The sequence below is a fragment of the Nannospalax galili genome, unplaced genomic scaffold (assembly GCF_000622305.1).
Source record: "Nannospalax galili isolate Female #2095 unplaced genomic scaffold, S.galili_v1.0 scaffold312, whole genome shotgun sequence".
NCBI lineage: Eukaryota > Metazoa > Chordata > Mammalia > Rodentia > Spalacidae > Nannospalax > Nannospalax galili.
In genome coordinates this window covers 7,913,699-7,932,225 of record NW_008335967.1, presented here as the reverse complement: position 1 = coordinate 7,932,225, position 18,527 = coordinate 7,913,699, and the positions used below count along the sequence as shown (strand labels likewise).

Genomic DNA, 18,527 nt, shown 5'->3' with positions numbered 1-18,527 from the left:
GGTCACATGGGCTTGGGAGGAGCCCCTGGCTTCTTTCTTTTACCAGTTCCGCCTATGTGAAGATAAGTCATCAAAGGTCCTGCTCGACCATGGCTCCCTTCTCTTGAAAGCATGGAGGAAATGATTCCTCTGTGTTGACCCTCCTCTTCGCAGACTGGACACTGGATCATGTCTATCTCATGGGATCTCCTCAGCTTCCTTGATCAAGAGGACAGGTGACCCACCACAATTACAGGACATTTTGAGAGGTGCTCATAGTCCCCTGGAACTAGTCAACCTAGGAAGGCTAGGAGCAAAAAATGTCCTTTATGTCCCTCTGACCAAATTATTATAGGCCTCAAAGTATATCTGTTAAACACCCAAGAAGGTTAGTTCCACCAGTCTGATACTTTTAAATACTGTGTCATGCAGATAAATCTTGGGCAAAGACGAGTCGTTCTCAGATAAACCTTACCTAGACATACTTACCTAGACATATATTTCTTGATCTGCTATGTATAATTTGTCAGTAGGTTGTAGGAGTAATATGGTTCTCTCTGGTTTTCAAAACTAGCTAGGCATTGCTTATCTCCCAAACTGTCTCACTCCTCTTAAGGTGCCCCCATTTCCCTCCATTCTCCCTTACTAATACCCTTCTCCTATGGCCCTACCTCTCTTGAGTTCCTTCTTTCCCCTTATCCCCTAGGTTCTTTGTATACCCTTCCCTCCCCCCTCCCTTAAACTATCCCAATTTTTGTCCATATCTCCCTTATTAAGGCCTGTTTCCTTTGTTTCCTGTAGTTATGTCTGGATACATACTTATTTATCAGAGTCTGATCCTAGGATCCACATATGAGGGAGAAAAATATGTCGATTTTTTTCTGAGTCTGTGTTACTTCACTTAGTATAACAATTTGTAGTTCTATTCATTTGCCTGCAAATTTCATGATTTCATCTTTCTTTACTGCTGAGTAAAACTCCATCGCATAAATGAACCACATTTTCTTTATCCACTCATCAATTGAGGGACACTTAGGTTGCTTCCATCTCTTAGCTATTGTGAAAAGAGCAGCAACAAATATAGATGTACAAGTGTCTCTGCAATAGAATGAGTTCTTTGGGTATATGCCAAGGAGTGGTGTAACTGGGTCAAATAGTCCATTTGTAGCTTTATAAGAGTTCTCCACATTACTTTCCATAGGGGTTGAACCAGTTTGCAGCCCCACCAGCAGTGGATGAGTGTTCCCCTTTCCCCACATCCTCTCCAACATTTGGTATCATTTGTTCTCTTGATCTTACCCAGTGTGACTGGGGTGAGGTGAAATCTTAAAGTGGTTTTAATTTGCATTTCCCTGATTATTAGTGATGTTGAACATCTTTTAAGATGTTTCATAGCCATCTTTACTTCTTCTTTTGAGAATGCTCTCTTCAGCTCCTTAGTCCATCTTTTAATTGGGTTGCTTCTTGTCTTGAGTGTCTGTTTTCTGAGTTCATTATATATTCTGGATATTAAACCTCTGTCATATGTGTTGTTGATAAAGATTTTCTCCCTTTGTGTGGGTTTTCTGTTCACTTCCCTGGTTGCCTTCTTTGATGTACAGAAGCTTTTTAGTATAATGAGGTCTCATTTGTTGATTCTTGACATGTTTCCTAAGCATGATGTCCAGTTTAGAAAATCCTTTCCTACACCTATATTTTGTAGGTTTTTCCCAATGTTTTCTTCTAATAGTTTCAGAGTTTCAGGCTTTACATTGAGGTCTTTGATCCATTTGGAATTAACTTTTGTGCAGGGCGAAAGATAGGGGTTTAGTTTCATTCTTCTACAGGTGGAGATCCAGTTTTGCTGGGACCATTTGCTGAACATGCTGTCTTTCCTCCAGTGAATATTCTTGGCTCCTTTGTCAAATATCAGGTAGCGTGTCCTTGAGTCTGTTGATATGGTGGATTACATTTATTAAAATACATAGGGTGAACCATACCTGCATCTCTGGGATGAAGCCAACTTGATCCTGATTAATAATCTTTTTAATGTGTTCTTACATTCAGTTTCTCAGTATTTTATTGAAAAGTTTTGCATCTATATTTGTCAGAGAGATTAGTCTATAATTTTTTATTGTTAGGTCTTTGTCTGCTTTTGGTATTAAAGTAATACTAGCTTCATAGAAGAAATTTGGGAGTGTTCCTTTCATCTGTATTTTGTAGCCTAATTTGAGGAGTTTTATTGTTAGTTCTTCTTTGAAAGTTTGATAGAATTCCATTCAGTATCCATCTGGTCTTGAGCTCTTTTTAATTGGGAGATTTTTAAATTACTCTATCTCATTTGTTTTTATGAATCTGTTTAAATTATTTATATCATTTTTATTTAATTTTGGTAGACTGTACATAGAAATTTATTCATTTCTTTTAGATTTTCTAGTTTAGTAGAGTATAGATTTTTTAAATATGTCCTTATAGTTTTCTGAATTTTCTTTAGGTCTGCTGTAATGTTTCCCTTCCCATCTCTGAGTTTGTTAACTTGGGTCCTCTGTCCCTTTCCTTTAGTTAATTTGGCTAAAGGTTTGTCAATATCATTAATCTTTTCAAAGAACAAATTCTCCATTTAATTGATTCTTTATATTGTTTTCTTCATTTCTATTCCATTAATTTCAGCATTGATTTTACTTATCTCTTCCTGTCTGCTTTTTTTAGGTGATGCTTAATCTTGGTTTTCCAAGGCTTTCAAGTGCATCATTTATTTATTTACTTATTTATTTATATGAAATGTTTCTAATTTTCTGGTGTAGGCATTTAATGCTGTAGATTTTCCTCTTAGGACTGCCTTCATTGTGTTCCCATTGGTTTTGGTATGTTGTGTTTTCATTTTCACTAAATTTTAAGAAATTTTTAACTTCCTTCTTGATTTCTCCCATGATCCATTTTTCATTTAGTAATGTGTCATATAGCTTCCATAAGTTTGTGTACTTTCTCTCATTTTATTGTTGTTGATATCTAGCTCTATTCCTTTGTGGTCAGATAGAATACAAGATGGTATTTCAATTTTCATAAATTTGCAGTCAATTTTGGAGAAAGTTCCATGGGCTGATGAGAAGAATGTGTATTCTTTGGTGTTTGGATAGAATGTTCCCTACATGTCTGTAAAGTTCATTTAATTTATGGTGTCATGTAACTCCAGGGTTTCTCTTTGTCTGTTTCACCTGTCTACTGGTGATAGCAGTGTATTTATATCACCCACTATCATTGTGTTGGAGTCAATGTGAGATTTTTTTTATGCATATGAGTGTATTGCCTGCATATGTGTAAGCGCACCCATGTCATGCAATGCCCAGAGAGATCAAAAGAAAGTGTTGGTTCCCCCAGAACTGAAGTTATAGAGAATTGTTACCCACCATGTGGGTGCTGGGAATCAAACCCAGGTCCTCTGCAAGAGCAGCCAATGCTCTTAACCTCTGAGCCACCTCTCCAGCCCCTGATTCAATGTGAGATTTTATAGCTAATAAAAAGTTTTATGAAATTGGATACCCCTGAGCAAGATGCATATGTTTAGGATTGTAATTTATTCTTAGTGGATTTTTCCTTTAATGAATGAAGTGACCTTCCCTGTTTCTTCTGACTAGTTTTAGTTTGAAGTCTATTTTGTCAGATATTGGAATAACTACACCTGCTTGTTTCTTAGCTCCATTTGCTTGGAATATCTTTTTCCATCCTTTTACCCTAAGGTGGTGTCAATCATTTTTGGTGAGGTGCATTTCTTGGTGGCAGAAAACTTATGGGTTCTGTTTTCTAATCCAATTGTTTAGTCTGTGTCTTTTTACTGAGGAGTTGAGACCATTAATGAGGACTATTATTGACCAATGTTTATTAATTCCTGCTATTTTGGTGTTGTACTACTGTTTTCTTTCTCCTCTTTTGGTTGACTGTTCTGCAATAATTTGTCTATTCTTTGTGCCCTCTTGAGAGTGCTTAATCTTCTCTTCTGACCTAAGTATTACATCAAGTATTTTCTGTAGAGTTGATTTCATGGACATAATTTCCTTAAGTCTATTTTAATCATGTAAAGTTTTTCTTGCTCCTTCAACTACAGTTGATAGTTTGCTTGGTATAGTAGCCTGGCCTAGAATCTCTGTTCTTCCATGACTTGTATGACATGGTTCCATGCCCTTCTGGTTTTCATAGTCTCCATTGAAAAGTCATCTGTTATTCTGATGGGTCTGCCTTTATATGTGATTTGATCTTTCTCACAGTTTTGCATATCTTTATTCTGTACATTTAGTGTTTTGACTATTATATGATGTGGGGAGTTTCTTTTCTGGTCCTGTCTACCTGACTCTGTATGCCTCTTGTACCTTGATGGATATTTCTTTCCCAAGGTTTGGAAAGTTTTCTTCTATAATTTTATTAAAAAATATTTTTGGTGTCTTTGACCTGGGTTTCTTCTCCTTTTTCTCTGCTTGTGATTCATAGATTTGGTCTTTTTACAGTGTCCCAGAGGTCTTGCACATTCCAGTTCTGTGTTATTTTAGATTTGACATTTTCTTGGATTGAGTGATCTATTTCCAAAAGCTTGTCTTCAAAAGCCAATATTCTGGTTCCATTTACTCCACTTCCTTTTTACTTTTTTCCTCTAAATTTTTTATTTGAGTTCATGAGTTTTTTATTTCAAGTTTTATTTCAGGTCTTCATTCAGTCAGTTTTTTATTCATATCCTCTTTGAGTTCCTTTGTACACATTTATAATTGCTATTTTGAAATCATTATCTGTGCATCTACTTGGTTGTCATTCTCAGGAAACATTCTGATGGAGTTGTTAATTTCTATATTAGGCATATATTGTCTTAGTTATCCAGGCTATTTCTATTTTTTTCTCTGAGATCTGGGCATCTGGACTTGTCTGGTGGTGCTTCTTGGTATTGGTAAGTTATCTTGTCCTTGTTGAATATTGGTATCTTGTTTGTTGTTTTTCCAACTTTTCATGGCCCAGCTGACTAGCACTTGGTGTTCAATTTGGGGGCCACTTTATGTTAATAATATTAATTGAGGTGAAAGAAGTGGTCTCAGTTCAGCTAGAGATAGGTGCAAATTTTTTGAGTTGAGATTCCAGGACTGACTATACAGGGTCCTGGATCAGCAGAGTGGGATGGTGGTTGCTTGATGATCAGGTTGGCTAGTAGGTTAGGGTGAGGGTTCACAAGTCTGAGGCTCACAGAGCTTAGATGGTGGGGCACAGGGAAGTCTCAGGGACAGAGTTCAGGACTGCAAGTCTGGGGCAGGGGAAGATCCTGGAGATTCAGACTAGGCTGAGAGCTGAGATGACTTACCCTGCCAAGGCTGGAGGGGTACAAAGATCTGGGATAGGTTGCGATCCCTTGACTGGAGGAAGTCTGAGAGCTAATATGGCCTGACACTAGGGAGTCTTAGGGAAGGCACTCTGGCTATTCCTTTTCATAGTCCTTTTTTGGATATTTATATCAACATAGCTCAGGATTTTTCCTCTAAGGATGTTGTTTTGTTATATAATCTGTTCATTATTTTAAGTTCTGAATGTATTCTAATTTCCAGTATGATTTATTCTTTGACACATAATCAAAGTTTCAGGCTTTCTTTACTTCTAATAATAAGGTATAAATTTAAGTCTGTAGTCTTGATGTGAAATATGTTAATTATTTTATTCTAAATATATTCTAATTTCTATTAAGATTCTTTGACTCCATTATGATCATTTTTTACTTGTGCATTATTTAAAAGCTATTTTTTATTTTTTAAATGAATGAGAATGTTCTTGTTAAGTTTTTGTATTCTTGATTTTTAGCATAATTCCATTGTCTTCAAAGGTTATAACATAAGCTTTCAGTTTTTCAAATTTGTCATAACTTGATCTTTTTCTCACATTTTTGTATAAACCCATGTGTACTGGAGAAAAGTGTGCATCTATAGTGGATGAGGGGCTGTGTGGTGATACGTCCATGGAATGAAGTTTGATGATTGTGCTACTTTTACATCCTTACTAATTTTTATCTATTTGGCCTATTAAGTACTGAACTAGCTTCTTAAAATCTTTATTCTGCTAGGGGTTTTGTAAATTTTCCTTTGAGGAGCTATTGATTTCACCTTGTGTGTGTTTGATGTCATGTTATTTGATACTAAAATATCTATTTAATTTCCTAGATGAATTGAATCTTTAGCATTACATAGTAAGCTATTACATTAATTACTTTTCCCACTGTTCTGACAAAATACCTGTAAAAAGCAACTTAAGGAAGGAAGGGTTTATTTTTTCTCATGGGTCAAGGGTACAGTCAGACATGGTGGGGAAGTCCTGGCAGTAGAAGTTTAAGGTAGGTGGTACCATTGCATCCTCAGCCAGGAAGCAGAGGGAGATGGCTGCTACTGCTAACTTACTTTTTCCTTTTTATTCAGTCTAGGACCAGGAGCCCATAGAATGATGCCACCCACATTTAGGGTGGGTCTTCTCACCTCAATTAATACAGTCTAGAAACTCCCTCATAGACAAGTCCATTTATTCCAAGTTTTACAATCAAAATTAACTATCATACCTGGCACCTTTTTACTTTAAAGGCTGCTTTGTTGGGCCAGGTGTGGTGGTGCATGCCTTTAATTCCAGCAGAGGCAGGTGGATCTCTGTGAGTTCAAGGCCATTCTGGTCTACATAGTTCCTGGAAAGCTTGGGCTACAGGGAGACCTAGTCCCAAAAAACCCAAAAATTTTTGCTTTTAGATTTTCTGTGTCTTTACATTTGATGTTTATCTATGAACATCTGGTTTATATTTTTAAATTCTATATTTGATCAATATTTTTTTAGTCAATATATGCTAATTTTGTGTGCTAATACCTTTCATTTAATCCTATCATTTCATTTTGTCTCTTCTGTAGCCCTATTTTCTCATTTTTTGAATTCCTTTTTTAACCTTCCTCTGGATAAGTCCTTTGTGATTCCAGCTCCTGTGAGTGTCCTATTGGACTTCTCATTGTTGTCCCTAGGTCTGATTTCTATCATTGCTGCCAAGTCATCAAATTGGAAACTCCATTTTTCCAGGAATAAGCAGGTGTTTCTTGGTTAAAAATCAAGGATTTACAAAAGGAAGCCAACATTCCCAGCAGTCAGTGGTTGGCAAGGTATTTCTTTGCCTTGTAGGATCTAGTCTTTCACTTCTTTGAGCATTAGAGGTCTGTTCGCTGCCTGGTCAGTAATAGTAAAGTGGCTCAGAGTATCTAATCCATCATGTTGCTAGAAACAAAAGTTAAAGTAGCATTTACCTTTAACGACCAAAATTCCTTGTGGCCTTAGAATTAGCCTACCCTATACCCACTCTGCTATGCCATGCAGGAGCCCAGAGGACACCAGGTGGCCTCTGTGCTCATTCCTCTCCTTCCTCTGTACATCCAGTCTCCAATGATAAGGCTGAATCTCCTTGGCAACAAGAGACTCTCATACACAAAATTTTTCCATGGAAAACAGCTAAGTAGAAGCAATCATGATATAAAAGCTGAGGATGTAGCTCAGTAGTGGAGTACTTGCCTAGCATATATATTGTTCTAGTTTCAATCCCCAGTACAAACACACACACACACACACACACACACACACACACACACACAAAAGACAAAGAAACAGTGTTATGCTTTATCTGCGTTTGAAGCCTCTGGCAATGGATGCACTTTGAAACACTTACTTTTTCAATCCATTAATCTAAAATAGTTTCACTGATCCGGTATCTGAAGCTCACTGTGTCTCTAGCTAACCCTACAGTCTTTCCTGGTGGGAAATTCTAATCTATGCCATTGACTCTTTATCTTGGTCTCCTTGTTTTTCCATCTTCCTTCCTCAAATACAAAGAAAGCTTCAGGTCCTCATATTCAAATACTGGCTGGGACAGAGGCTGTCTCCTCTGAATTTGGGCATTCTAGCCTGCCAGGGACTCACAGCTGCTCTAGACCCTCCACCTCATACCGGCCCTCCTCTGGGCAGCTTCAGGGGCACACACTTTGTAAAGGGGTGCAGGAGGCAGGAAGAATATATCCTGGCCAACTGGACCAATCAAAACAACTCACAATTAGTTGAATGACAGCTTCTTCATATCCTGAAAGTTCTGTAACAGAGTCTGCTTTCCTGTGGGAATAATGTTTTATTTTTATTTGTTTTATTTTTCAGAGCCCCTTTCTAGTGGGAATAATATTTCCTAGGAAGGACAAAATTCAGTAAATCTGAACTTCTTCCTATTTGCTGCTTCTTAATGTACTTCTGTTAAAATACTCAATTCTCCAAGAGTTACAGAAAGCATCCTTAAAGAATGTATACCTGTCAAGAGGTTATAAAAACTTTGAAATGTAAGTTGACTAGGATTTGTGCGCCCCATATCTGCTAGATTCACTGGGTCATGAAATACTGATCTGATCCATCTGCCCACTGAAAGATCTGTGTAAAATGTTTCAGCAGCACCCATTTGTTTTAGGATAAAGACAACAAGGCTGTCGGACTCTGTGTACTCTGGCCCTAGCCTCCCCCCAGGCTCCCTAGGACACAATTAGTCTTATAATCCATCTCTGACATTAAACCATTCCTCCAGCCCACGGGGCTTTTGGGAAGTGTTGCTACCATCATGTCAAATACTCCTTCTTCACCTGGTTAACTCTTCGTTGCTTTCTCTCTGTTTCCTGTCTTTGGTTCTCAGTGTTCAGACATATCTGCATAGAACTTGTCATAGTACTGATTTCCTATTTGTGTCTGATTATATAGGAAGTTTGTCCCTCCAGTGTGTAGGCCCATCAAGAGCAGGGGCCATGCTGCTCTGGGCTTGCACCCAGTATCCCAGTGCCCAACACAGCACATATGACAGACAGTAAATACTACTGAAATATAATCATACAAAGCACCCAGGTTCATTTCTTTTATGGACTAGCTAGTTAACTAGCTATGCTTACAAAATACAAGGCCACAGAAACTCTTGATGAACCAGAGCACAGGCTTTCATTGTGACATTATATGAATACAGGTATAAATTCAGCCAACTCATAGTCAGCTTCTTCTATTTTTAAACGAAGTGCCTTAAGGTAAACATATTTCCCTTTGGGGTACCTTTTTTTGTTACAGGTTTTGCAGTACATGTGAGGTGGTGTATGTAAAACGCTTGTGCCTTTCCAAATATCTTCAATCTTAAGCTGTGAGACATTTCAGGACTTGTTTTCTTCTTATGTAAACTGCCTGTCACTAGCTGTGGATGACATAGCAAGAATGGGAATAAAGTAAAATAAGGTCACATCAGAAATAACAAAGAACTTCAGAAGCGTGGGTCTTGCAAAACATGACAGAATAAAGATTACAAGACAGGTGTGCTGGGGCGCATTTGGAAAAGTGCCCAGAACTGTGCAGTGGGCATGATGGGATAACCAGAGCTTAGCAGAGGATTCCAGCTCTGTAGAGCTAAGTGGCTCCAGGTCAGTGCAGATAAATGAGCTGTGGAGGCTGATGAAATGAAAGTATGGGGGTTAACATGTACTTGAAGGGAGAATAAAGCAGACTGATGAAATGAAGCAACCCATGGTCTCAGGCAGATCACCTCAGGAGCTCCGCGATACGATGCTTCTTCACCCCTGGGTGCTGGGACTCGGTAAATCTGAAAGCTCATCACCACGTTTCAGGTGCACCCTTCTTGTCATCACAGCCCATTCATTCAGATGCCCAGTTGGCCCTCGCCCTCATCTGGATCACCCTTCAAATTGTCCACAAATGAGGAATTTGTCTTTTTATCATCTGAGCGCTACTTGTGTCTTTTATGAAGGAAAAGAAGAACCTCTCGCACAGATCACATCCATTCTCTTTTTCTTTTCATCATCTGACCTGTGAACGCTGTGTTAAATGAGTTGCAGGAGTTACTTTCGAATGAGGGAGAGTACTGTGTTGATTAGAAGAGCTGTGGGGAGCAGAGGCGGCTGGCTTGGCGTTACACTCCATTGTCGGTTATTCGGGGTTCATTATCCACATGGGGAGGGTTCCATTTCTCTGCTCTGTTTCTTCTATTGGATGCCCAGCCTTGAACCATTTCAAAAGCAGCTTCCCATGAGGGCTAGTTAAAGGTTCAGTAAGGAATCAAAGGGTTAGCATTAGGATTGCCTCTTGGTATTGAAAGACAGAGAAGAAATTGAATAAATTTGAAGTGAGGAGAGTCTTTGCCTTTCCATTATTCCTAGGGGTGGGTGCCCATGAAAAAGAATGAAAAAGTTTACAAACCTCTGGTGTGGTCTGAAAACCACATTTACTTGCCTCTTCAGGGAGGATAGACCTGTGGGAATGCTCTCCTCTTTTATACCGGGCCACCAGTCTTTTGTCAGTACCTGAGAGAAGTAAAGCTTCTCTCCTGCCACATTTCACAGGGCAGTGTTTATGTGAGTGAGACATCTGCTTCAGAGTCTTAGTCCCTGTCTTCCGCACACCCAGAGCTTTTCTGATGGTCACTCAGTTTACCCAGTTTTCCTCTAACTGCTTGATTTTAATCTGAAAATAATGTTAAATGTCCCTTGGTCTGATCCAAGCATGATTTAGTTTGTACAGCAGAGCAATTCAGAAGACTTTAAGAGCCAGGTACTTGTTATCTAACTGTTAATTCAAATTGGCGGGTGACATTGCATATTGTATTTATCATATACAATATGATGTTTTAGATGTATACATGTTACATCATGCTTAAATACCACTAATTAGCATTCCATGGCAGATATTCTGTGAGAACACTCACCATCCATTTGGGAATTTAGGAATATGGTAATATTATCCTTAACTACAGTCACCTTGAATTTGTTCCTCCTACTTAACTGTACTTCTGCACCCGCTGGCCAACATCTCTCCCCCCTCCCCTCCCCTAGGCACCCCAGCCTCTGGTTACTGCAATTCTAACTCTCCACTTCTATGAGATGGACTTTTTTAGATTTTATAAGAAACAGTATTTGTGATTCTATGGAGGAACCTGGATTATCTATCCTTAAATGTGTCTCAGGTCATGCCTTTTTCTTCTTTGCTGCTCTTGTTGGCAGTCACCGTCCTCAGACTAGGTCTCCTCCTGCCCCTGTGACTGTGTCCTACTCCCTGCTGCACTGAAGTGGCACCATGGCTTCCTTCTCCAGGGTGAAAAGGTTCCTATGTCAGACTTCTGGATGGTTTGACTTGACAGTGCTTGTTTTCCAGTGAGTTCTTCATCCATATTGGAATCCATCACCTCTGCCTGTTTCACACAGCACAATCCTCAAGGCATGCTTATGTTTTATTAATAGATCAGGCTTGGAGGTATAAGGGCTATAGACTGATATTCCTCCTAAATGCCTCATCTGAAATTTCAATTACCTGTTGGGTGTCCAATGTACTAATTTTCCACTTCAAACAAGTCACCAGCTCTTGTTATGCTGTCACTATGTCTGTGTCTTTGTGTAATTATCTGCCAAAAGGATGAGTATCCCACTACTCTTTGGATTATTGTCAGCCAATATTGGCCTCTTGAAGAAGAAAAGAAACAAGTTGTTCACTTTACTCTGCTTCTTTTTAAGACCTTGAGAGACTGACAGCCCTGAGATAGAAGTTAAGGTCAGATATAAGTAAACAAAATGGATTAATAAATATTGAACAGAGATCATTTTTAAATATGGTACCTGAACTCAAGAAAGAGGGCCATAAGAGACTGGGAGGTATACCCTTTATCAAAGGGGATTGGGGACAGGTCACTGAGTCAGTGCCCACACTTAACCATCTAGCTCAGGAGTGTATTCTGTTGTGTTTCAGCCTGTGTCTTTCTGGAAATGAACACACATTTAGGAAAACTAAGTGAGATTGCAAATCATGTATTGTCTCCTTGAATTTCATTGCCACTGCCACAAACAGACCCTCATCTTTCTTACCTTGAACTGTTCCAGTAGCTGGTTGGATCCCGTCGGCCTCTAATTTCTCCCATTCATGTTTCACATAACTACCCAAATTATATTCTTACACAGGGATAATCAAGCCACTTGTTTCCTCAAAAGTCTGCAACAACCTGCCTTTACCTGCAGGTTGAGATCCAGAAAAAGCCTCCTTTGGAAGGGGGAAAGGAGAGGATGGAGGGAGGGTGGAGAGAAGGGAAGCCTCTTTAGCTGAATGCAGTTTCCACCCTCTGTGCTTCTCTAGTTCCCCTTCACACAACAAGCATCGCTCTTTGGCAGACACACAGTGGAGTCTCTTGTGTTTATGTCTGTCTTCCTTCTGTTGTTCTGTCTGCTTCTCTCCTTACAACCCTATTATCTTTGAAGGACCAGTTCTAACTATATCATAGAGCCAACTCTTGCCTCTTACCTCCACCTCCCCACAGTTGAAGTGCTCCCTCCACTTCACTGGCACCAGTAGCACCTTTTTGGCTATAACAATATTATACAATATATCAAAGCAGAAAAGGGAGTATAGAATATATATGAAGGTTAAACAGCAATTATAAAGTAAGTGCATTATAGCCACTAGCCGTCTTAGGAAACAGCGATACCAGTGCATCAAGGCCTCTCCTGTGTCTTCATCTGTACCCTCACCCTCACCCCCCAGTCCCCACCCCCAGAAGGAACTTTCCTCAGTTCTCAGCCATTCCTTTTCTTTTCTCTATAGCTGATCACATATGGCCAAACCTCTCAATAATGTTGAGCTCCACATTTCTTTTTTACTTTATAAGCCTTGTATTTTCTTGATACCTTTAGCTCAGAATTGTGAAATTCATCACAGTGGACATGTATTCTTTTTATACTTAATAAACTATAATTCTTTTTGTTTTTACTAAATTACTTCCCTACTATAGAAATATTAATTTATCCATTTCCCCATTGAAGGGCACTAAAGTAGTTTATAATCTTTTATTCTGAAAGTTTTTGTTTTCATGGACGTTCTTTAAAGGTCTCCTGATGCACATGGGCAAGGTTTCCCTCAGGTTCACTCCAAGGAATTAATTTGAGCAACTTCAAATTTGCAAAATATTGCCAGAAATTTTTCCAAAATTTTTTCCATACTCTTCTCTCTCTCTCTCTCTCAATAATAAATTTATATTACTGTAGTGGGTATGAAATAGTATATCATTATGGTTTTAATTTTCTTCCTGTTACTAGTTGACATATTTTGAGTCACTTTCTTCCTCTGTGATATATATATATATATATATATATATATGTCTCTTACTTTTTGTTGTAGTTTTTCCTTATTTTTTTACTTTCTAGACATTAAATTTTTATTATATGTATGTATTATAGGTGTTTTATTATATGTGTTTCCAAGTTTGTAATCACTCTTTAAAATCTCTTTTAATGAAATTAAATTCCTAACTTTTTCATTATCAAATATATCAAAATTCTATGCTGTTTGGGTTTTTTATTTGTTTTTGTTTTTGATATTTGTTTTTGTTTCGTTTTTGACACAGGATCCCACTATGTATCCCTAGATGGTTTGGAACTTACTATGTAGACCAGGCTAGCCTCCAGCTCACAGAGATCTGCCTGCCTCTGCCTCCCAAACACATACACCACCTCACACAGAAAAATCATATGCTGTTAGTATTTTTGTGCCTTAAGAAATTCTTTCCTATCTTAAAGTCATATTTTTTCCATAACTTTTTCTGGAAAATTGGAATTTTCACATTGAAATCCACATTCCACTAGGAATTGATTTTTATATATAGCTCAAGATAAGAGATCATCCTCTAAAATTGTTCATCCATAGCATTTAGCTTATATTCTTCATGGTAAAATTTAATAGTAGATTATAAGAACTTAATATGTAGTCTTACATCATCATGCATCTGTATCCTTCACTCTCTTAGCACACTTCACACCTAACACAAACTCAGAAAGGTTTTCTGTCAGAGCATCATGGGATTAGGCTTCTTTCAACATACCTTTCTTCGGAGAGCTCTTCAGGCAACACAGTATTTAGCAATGAACATCATGGCTTCTCTCTCTACCTTGTTGGAGAGTTCCTTTCCTCACCCTGTACCCTACAGATGTTCTTCTAAGCTGCTCCCCTGCTCAGTTCCCCACATGCAGTGCTGAGGAACAGAACTCCCAGATGTAAGGAGCATTGGTAATGGCCAGTGACTTGTTTCATTTTTGTCTAGCATGCCTTCATACTACGCCTCATTGAAGTATTATAGGAAGCCAGGGGGAAGTCTCAACAAAGGAATACTGTGTTCACATAATCCGGTGTAGCTCAGACATCACAAATCATGAAGATAGGGCTGGAGATGTAGCTCAGTTGGTAGAGTGCTTACCTATTGTGCATAAGGCCCTGGTTCCATCCCTAGAACTGAAAGAAAAATCTTTAAGAAGAATCTACTATGGTTTGAACTGCCTGTTTCCTTCCCTGAAGACTGCCAATAAAAATGAAGCTTCTGGTGAATTGGCTTTGTGTTTCTACTACCAGAATGACCTAAGATAGCACTAAATACAAGCATAAAGTTCTTTTCAGAATCATGCAAATATGAAAGGGAAATATTTTACCTCCTAGCCTAGACATCATCGTGTGGCTTTTTTTTTCTTGCTTTCAACTCTAAGCAATTGAGCATGTATTTATTCATCTTTACCAGAGTAAATATTTTTAGAAAATTCAGAGGAACACAGCAAATCACTGTGGGTCACAGAGTAGTAAGTGTTAAAATGGATTTGGGCATTTCCTGGTTTAGTCACTTAAGAACTGGGTAACTTAACTTCCTCATCACAGTAGGGAGATCACTACACGCCCACCTTTTAGAGTTTTGAAATAAGTGTGGTAATAGACAGAATGTACAATACTGCTTCATGCATTTTAGGTCATCAATACATTAAAGATAATGATGGCTTTTTAAAAAGAGAGGTGAAGAAAAATAACAATTGACTTTGATGAAATGACTTAATGCCTATGCTTCAGAAAAATGTGCCCACTTGGATCAATAACAAAAGTAAGGCAGAACACAGTTAGGGGTATGGTTGCCATATAGTTTCAAAACTAATCATTGAAATGCAATCTGACAAGTAAATGAGCTCAAGAGAGAATTTGGATCTAATATCAAAAAAATGGGTTTTCTGTGCTGCTAGAACTCCTGCAAACACAGTGACCATTCCTAAAACTCACCAGACTTTCTGCAAGAAATATGTCAAAAACTGACCCCACAAAGTGACACAGTGGAAGGGCAAGTGTTCTCTGTCATTCCAAGGAAAGCAGCATTACAGCAGATGGGCAGACTCAGACTATCTTCCACATAAAGGCTGAAACTGCAAAGAAGATTGTGCAGAGGTTTGAGTGTGTTGAGCCCAACAGCAGCTCTAAGAGAAGGATGGTAATTAAGAGATGTGAACATTGTGAACTGTGAGGTGATAAGTGTTAGGGTCCGTGACTCGATGGGTCCCCTCCAGATAACAAATACACGGGATTGGAGATGTAAAAATCAAGCAGAGTCTTTACTTTCCAGCCGGCTGGGGTCGACCGGTTTCCCAAGACATGCAAGTCTGGTCAGAACGATCGACCCCCATTCAGTTTCAGATACAGATTATATAGGCCCACATAGTCATTACACAAAAAGCATTCCTCAGCAGACACTTTGATCAAACATCTTCTAAAAGCTATAGTTTCGGTTAAACATCTTTTCCAGGAAGGCTAGATCTGGTGTAAGCCTGGTGCAACTTCCTTCTCTTTGTTCCTTATCGGTTATCTGGTATGTGCAAACAGGCCTACAGGACACATTGTAAATCAACTGAGTCTGGGGTCCAGGGTCCAGGGTCCAGGAAGGAGGTTTACAGCACTTCAATTCTTAGCATTTCAACTAGGTTAATCATCCATGTGTGGTAGATACAAATCAGGCAGAACAGGCAAGCTTAGCAAGTAAATCTAAATCAACATTTTAAACAGAGTTTTCTATCAAAATGCAGAGTTCTTACAGCATTCATCAAGGTATTTCATTTTTTTTCCCAACAATAAGAAGAGAAAGGGCCAAGTGATCCAGTTCTAAGCCAATTTTGTTATAAAGTCATGTGGTCATATCTGCCAACCAAAAAAAGCGGGGGGATTATTGGGTTCAGGGTGAGGCTTAGTGATAAAGCACTTGCCTAGTATGCAGAAGGCCCTGGTTTGATTCCCCAGCACCAAAAAAAGTGTTCCCTGTGGGATCTCTATAGCTACGATAGAAGCACTAATCATCTACAAAAGAAAGGTAAGTTATCAGTTGGGGAGATTCCTTAGAGGACATAAGATTTGAGTGGGCCCTTGGTGCACCTTCAACAGGTGGATATGAGGAACAGGAAGACAAAGTTCTGGTAGCAGATGGAGTATGAGAAAAGAACAGAAGGTATGGCCCTATTCACCAGATGCATTATTAGCATATGGAAAACATCACAGATAATCTTAATAAAAGATAACAGGACTCCAGAGAACCCCGGGGAAGCAAGGTAACAAGATAAAGATGAAAGGCCAGCGAAATGACTCAGAGGGTCAAAGTGCTTGTACCCAAGCCTCAAGACCTGCGTTTGGTCCCTAGAACCACATGGTAAAAGAAGAGAACCAACTCTCCCAAATTGTTCTCTGACCTTCACATGGGTGCTTAGTATGTGTGTGTGTGTGTGTGTGTGTGTGTGTGTGAGAGAGAGAGAGAGAGAGAGAGAGAGAGAGAATTTTTTTAAAGATGGGACAAAGAGCAGGAACCCACATACCACCTCACATCCAAATCCCTCTTTCAAACAAAGCAGTTCTGCGGCTTTCAGTTTCCAATGGCCTTTCTCTGGTGAATTTTAATTAGTGAAAGATTTTCCACCTCTAATGGAATGTAAAAATAATATTGCTGGGTAGTATGCTTAGGCCTTGCCTTGTTTCTGTACTGAATCTACTTGTCTGTTTTGGTAATTTAGTACAGAAAACAAGTCAATACCTTGTAATAACTTTTGCTTTATTTACTCATCTTGAAAATTTCTGAGTCCTTCCTGGAACAGAAAGCAACAATGTTGTGAAATGTCAAGGGTCCAAAACCAAACAATTTCTTTGGGAAAAGAATCTTAACATAATTTTATTTTATTTTTCCCAACTTTATTGAAGTATAAGTGACAAAGAATTGTACATATAAATTGTACCGTTAAAATGTGTTGTTTTAAGTATATTTTGTACAGTGATCTGTACAATCTAACATATCCATTACTGAACAAAGTTACATGGAGCTTGATAACCTTTAAGGTCTATTCTCTTAGCAAATTTCACACATCTAAAACATTATTCATTTTAGTTATAATAATATACACCAGACCTCTAAAACTTATATCTATGACTGACAGTTTGCACCCTTGACCCATAGCTCCCCACTTCTCCCATCCCTCAGCCCCTAGCAATCACTCACTCTTGTCTTTTCTAGAGTCTTAAATTTTTAGATTCCACAAAATTAAGTTATAGCCTACAATATTTGGGGTTTTGTTTTTTTGTATCTGACATTTCACTTATTATAACGTCTACCAAAATTCTGTCTTTAATTTTTGAGGTACCTCTGTACTATTTCCACAATGGCTGTCCTGTGGTACTTAACATTCCCACCAACAGTATGCAAGGCTTTCCTTTCTCCACATTCTTGCAAATCTTGTTATTTCTTGTCTTTTCATAATAGCCATCCTAACAAATGTGAGATGATAACTCACTGTGTTTTCATTTGCGTTTCCTTGATGATTAGTGACGTGCATTTTTTCATACACCTGTTGCCCATCAGTAAATTTTCTTTAGGAAATTTCTATTGACGTTCTCTTACTTACATTTTAATCAGGTTTTTAATGTTTGCTACTGAACTGTATAACCTCCTCATATATTTTGGATATTAAGTTCTTATCAGGTATATGGTTTGCAAGTATGAGCTCACGTTCATAAGCTGGCCCTCCTGTGTTGGCTGTTTGCTGGCAGAACCTTACTTCGATGTAGTCCTACTTTGTTTTTGCCTTATTGCCTGTGGTTCTGGCATCATAGAGAGAAAATCGTGGCAAACAGCAATGGTCAAGGAGCTCTTCCCTGTATTTTCTTCAAGTATTTCACAGTTTCAAATCTTAAATTTGTCTTTAATTCATTTTGAGTTGATTTTTGTATATGGTATAAGGATCCATGTACATGGGGAAATCTGGTTTTCCAAATCCCTTCATTGCAGTCTTTGCACCCTTGTGAAAAATTAATTAGCCATATGTGCATAGGCTTATTTCTTGGGCATGTATTCTTTCCTATGTCTTGAGTCCATTATGTGAGTACTATACTGTTTGAATTGCTATAGATTCGCAATAAAGCTTTAATCAGTGTGTAATGTCTCCGGCTTTCATCTTCATTCTCAAGATGACTAGTTATCTGGAGTCTTTTGTGGTCTTGTGTAACTTCCAAAGTTGATTTCTCTTATGGAAGTTGTTATTGGAATTTGGTAGAGATGACATGATTCTATAGATCACTTTAGAGAGTATAGACATTTTAACAATATGAATTCTTCCTCTCTCCTGAATGTGTATTTTCTTTTATTTGTATCTTATGTTCAATTTATTTTTTTCAATGTATTAGAAACTATGAAG

At 38.4% G+C, this 18,527-nt stretch overlaps 1 protein-coding gene across 3 annotated transcripts in view; it reads left to right on the top strand.

The window, feature by feature from the left end:
• The window catches only part of Magi2 (membrane associated guanylate kinase, WW and PDZ domain containing 2), a 1,650,859-nt gene that overhangs the window by 1,546,024 nt on the left and 86,308 nt on the right, over positions 1-18,527 (top strand). The gene's annotated exons all lie outside the window — the stretch shown is intronic.